Genomic DNA, 5339 nt, shown 5'->3' with positions numbered 1-5339 from the left:
TGAGACAAAAATTACGGGGTGGTGTGAATCAGGAGGGCCTCAATAAGATAGGCAGTGAGTGGCAATGTAGGATGGAGAAAAGCACCACGGGGTGCTCAGCATGGGGAGGGCAGGAAACATGCACTGGCAATGTAGGATAGGTTTCTGAAAAGCATCACGGGGTGGTGGGCATTGTAAGGGTTTCTAACTGGCCATTCAGTAGTAGGAGTGAGAAAAACATCACAGGGTGGTGTGAATCTGAGGGCCTGAATTAGGATAGGCAGTGAGTGGCAATGTAGGATGGAGAAAAGCACCACGGGGTGGTCAGCATGGGGAGGTCAGGAAACATGCAGTGGCAATGTAGGATAGGTTTCTGAAAAACATCGCGAGTGGTGCGCATTGCAAGGGTTTCAAAGAGGCCTTTCACTAGTAGGAGTGAGAAAAACATCATGGGGTGGTGTGAATCGGAGGGCCTGAATTAGGATAGGCAGTGAGTGGCAATGTAGGATGGAGAAAACCACCATGGGGTGGTGAGCCTGGGTAGGTACCAAAACATGCAGTGGCAATGTAGGATAGGATTGTGGAAAACATCACAGGGTGGTGCCTATTGGGAGGGTGTATAACAGGCCGTTCACATGTAGGAGCAAGAGAAACATCACGGGGTATTGTGAATCGGGAGGTTCTAAATTAGGATAGGCAGTGAGTGGCAATGTAGGAAGGAAAAAAGCACCACGAGGTGGTGAGCATGGGGACATCCCGAAACATGCAGTGGCAATGTAGGATAGGTTTCTTAAAAACATCATGGGGTGGTGTGCATTGTAAGGGTTTCTAACAGGCCATTCACATGTAGGCATGAGAGAAACATCACGGGTTTTTGTGAATCTGGAGGGTATGAATTTGGATAGGCAGTGAGTGGCAATGTAGGATGGAGAAAAGCACCACGGGGTGGTGTGCATGGGGACGTCCCGAAACATGCAGTGGCAATGTAGGATAAGTTTCTGAAATACATCACGGGGTGGTGTGCATTGTAAGGGTTTCTAATAGGCCATTCACTAGTAGGAGTGAGAAAAACATCACAGGGTGGTGTGTATCTGAGTGCCTGAATTAGGATAGGCAGTAAGTGGCAATGTAATATGGAGAAAAGCACCACGGGCTGGTCAGCACGGGGAGGTCAAAAACATGCAGTGGCAATGTAGGATAGGTTTCTGAAAAACATCGCGGGGTGGTGCGCATTGTAAGGGTTTCTAACAGGCCATTCACTAGTAGGAGTGAGAAAAACATCATGGAGTGGTGTGAATCAGAAGGCCTGAATTAGGATAGGCAGTGAGTGGCAATGTAGGATGGAGAAAAGCACTATGGGGTGGTCAGCATGGGGAAGTCAGGAAACATGCAGTGGCAATGTAGGATAGGTTTATGAAAAACATCGCCGGGTGGTGCACATTGTAAGGGTTTCTAACAGGCCATTCACTAGTAGGAGTCAGAAAAACATCACGGGGTGGTGTGAATCTGAGGGCCAGAATTAGGATAGGCAGTGAATGGCAATGTAGGATGGAGAAAATCATCACGGGGTGGTCAGCATGGGGAGGTAAGGAAACACACAGTGACAATGTAGGATAGGTTTCTGAAAAACATCGCCGGGTGGTGCACATTGTAAGGGTTTCTAACAGGCCATTCACTAGTAGGAGAGAGAAAAATATCACGGGGTGGTGTGAATGGGAGGGCCTCAATTAGGATAGGCAGTGAGTGGCAATGTAGGATGGAGAAAAGCACCATGGGGTGCTCAGCATCGGGAGGGCAGGAAACATGCAGTGGCAATGTAGGATAGGTTTATGAAAAACATCGCGGTGTGGTGCGCATTGTAAGGGTTTCTAACAGGCCATTCACTAGTAGGAGTCAGAAAAACATTACGGGGTGGTGTGTATCTGAGGGCCTGAATTAGGATAGGCAGTGAGTGGAAATGTAATATGGAGAAAAGCACTACAGGGTGGTCAGCATGGGGCGGTCATGAAACCTGCAGTGCAATGTAGGATAGGTTTCTGAAAAACATGGCAGGGTGGTGCGGATTGCAAGGGTTTCTAAGAGGCCTTTCACTAGTAGGAGTGAGAAAAACATCATGGAGTGGTGTGAATCGGAGGGCGTCAATTAGGATAGGCAGTGAGTGGCAATGTAGGATGGAGAAAAGCACCAAGGGTTGGTCAGCATGGGGAAGTCAGGAAACATGCAGTGGCAATGTAGGATAGGTTTCTGAAAAACATCGCGGGGTGGTGCGCATTGTAAGGGTTTGTAACAGGCCATTCACTAGTAGGAGCGAGAAAAGCCTCACGGGGTGGTGTGAATCTGAGGGCCTGAATTATGATGGGCAGTGAGTGGCAATGTAGGATGGAGAAAAGCACCATGGGGTGGTCAGCATGGGGAGGTCAGGAAAAATGCAGTGGCAATGTAGGATAGGTTTCTGAAAAACATCGCGGAGTGGTGCGGATTGTAACGGTTTCTAACAGGCCTGTCACAAGTAGGAGTGAGAAAAGCATGACGGGGTGGTGTGAATCAGAGGGCCTGAATTAGTATAGGCAGTGAGTGACAATGTATGATGGAGAAAAGCACCACGGGGTGGTCAGCCTGGGGAAGTCAGGAAACATGCAGTGGCAATGTAGGACAGGTTTCTGAAAAACATCGCGGGGTGGTGCGCATTGTATGGGTGTGTAACATTACATTCACTAGTAGGAGTGAATAAAACATCACAGGGTGGTGTGAATCTGAGGGCCTCAATTAGGATAGGCAGTGAGTGACAATGTAGGATGGAGAAAAACACAAAGGGGTGGTCAGCGTTCGGAGGTCAGGAAACATGCATTGGCAATGTAGGATAGGTTTATGAAAAACATCACCGGGTGGTGAGCATTGTCAGGGTTTCTAACAGGCCATTCACTAGTAGGAGCGAGAAAAACATCAAGGGGTGGTGTGAATCAGAGGACTTGAATTAGGATAGGCAGTGAGTGGCAATGTAGCATGGAGAAAAGCACCACGGGTTGGTCAGCATGGAGAGGTCAGGAAACATGCAGTGGCAATGTAGGATAGGTTTCTGAAAAACATCGCGGGGTGGTGCGCATTGTATGGGTGTGTAACATTACATTCACTAGTAGGAGTGAGAAAAACATCACGGGGTGGTGTGAATCAGAGGGCCTGAATTAGGATAGGCAGTGAGTGGCAATGTAGAATGGAGAAAAGCACCATGGGGTGGTCAGCATGGGGAGGTCAGGAAACACGCAGTGGCAATTTAGCATAGGTTTCTGAAAAACATCGCGGGGTGGTGAGCATTGTAAGGGTTTCTAACAGGCCATTCACTAGTAGGAGTGAGAAAAACATCATGGGGTTGTGTGAATGGGACGGACTGAATTAGCATAGGCAGTGAGTGGCAATGTAGGATGAAGAAAAGCACCACGGGGTGGTCAGCATGGGGAGGTCAGGAAACATGCAATGGCAATGTAGGATAGGTTTCTGAAAAACATGGCGGGGTGGTGCGCATGTTAAGTGTTTCTAACAGGCCATTCACTAGCAGGAGTGAGAAAATCATCACGGGGTGGTGTGTATCTGAGTGCCTGAATTAGGATAGGCAGTGAGTGGTAATGTAATATGGAGCAAAGCACCACGCGGTGGTCAGCAAGAGGAGGTCAGAAAACATGCAGTGGCCATGTAGGAGAGGTTTCTGAAAAACATCGCGGGGTGGTGTGCATTGTAAGGGTTCGTAACAGGCCCTTCCCTAGTAGGAGTGAGAAAAACTTCACGGGGTGGTGTGAATCTGAGGGCCTGAATTAGGATAGGCAGTGAGTGGCAAGGTAGGATGCAGAAAAGCACCATGGGGTGGTCAGCATAGGGAGGGCATGAAAAATGCAGTGGCAATGTAGGATAGGTTTCTGAAAAACATCGCGGGGTGGTGCGCATTGTAAGGGTTTGTAACAGGCCATTCACTAGTAGGAGTGAGAAAAGCATCACGGGGTGGTGTGAATCTGAGGGACTGAATTAGGATAGGCAGTGAGTGGCAATGTAGGACGGAGAAAAGCACCACGGCGTGGTCAGCACGGTGAGGTCAGGAAAATGCAGTGGCAATGTAGGATAGGTTTCTGAAAAACATCGCGGGGTGGTGAACATTGTAAGGGTTCCTAACAAGCCATTCGCTAGTACCAGTGAGAAATACATCACAGGGTGGTGTGAATCTGAGAGCCTGAATTAGGATAGACAGTGACTGTCAATGTAGGATGGAGAAGAGCACCATCGTGTGGTTGTAAGGGTTTCTAACAGCCCATTCACTAGTAGGAGTGAGAAAAACATCATGAGGTGGTTTGAATTGGAGGGCCTGAATTAGGATGAGCAGTGAGTTGCAATGTAGGATGCAGAAAAGCACCACGGGGTGCTCAGCATGGGGAGGTCAGGAAACATGCAGTGGCAATGTAGGATAGGTTTCTGAAAAACATCGCCGGGTGGTGCGCATTGTATGGGTGTGTAACATTACATTCACTAGTAGGAGTGAGAAGAACATCACGGGGTGGTGTGAATCAGAGGGCCTGAATTAGGATAGGCAGTGAGTGGCAATGTAGAATGGAGAAAAGCACCATGGGGTGGTCAGCATGGGGAGGTCAGGAAACATGCAGTGGCAATTTAGCATAGGTTTCTGAAAAACATCGCGGGGTGGTGAGCATTGTAAGGGTTTCTAACAGGCCAGTCACTAGTAGGAGTGAGAAAAACATCATGGGGTTGTGTGAATGGGACGGCCTGAATTAGTATAGGCAGTGAGTGGCAATGTAGGATGAAGAAAAGCACCACGGGGTGGTCAGCATGGGGAGGTCAGGAAACATGCAATGGCAATGTAGGATAGGTTTCTGAAAAACATGGCGGGGTGGTGCGCATGTTAAGTGTTTCTAACAGGCCATTCACTAGCAGGAGTGAGAAAATCATCACGGGGTGGTGTGTATCTGAGTGCCTGAATTAGGATAGGCAGTGAGTGGTAATGTAATATGGAGCAAAGCACCACGCGGTGGTCAGCAAGAGGAGGTCAGAAAACATGCAGTGGCCATGTAGGATAGGTTTCTGAAAAACATCGCGGGGTGGTGTGCATTGTAAGGGTTCGTAACAGGCCCTTCCCTAGTAGGAGTGAGAAAAACTTCACGGGGTGGTGTGAATCTGAGGGCCTGAATTAGGATAGGCAGTGAGTGGCAAGGTAGGATGCAGAAAAGCACCATGGGGTGGTCAGCATAGAGAGGGCATGAAAAATGCAGTGGCAATGTAGGATAGGTTTCTGAAAAACATCGCGGGGTGGTGCGCATTGTAAGGGTTTGTAACAGGCCATTCACTAGTAGGAGTGAGAAAAG

The sequence above is a fragment of the Cavia porcellus genome, unplaced genomic scaffold (assembly GCF_034190915.1).
Source record: "Cavia porcellus strain 051 isolate PalLab524CR breed Dunkin Hartley unplaced genomic scaffold, mCavPor4.1 scaffold_29, whole genome shotgun sequence".
Classification (NCBI taxonomy): Eukaryota; Metazoa; Chordata; class Mammalia; order Rodentia; family Caviidae; genus Cavia; species Cavia porcellus.
Note: the sequence above shows the minus strand (reverse complement) of the source record.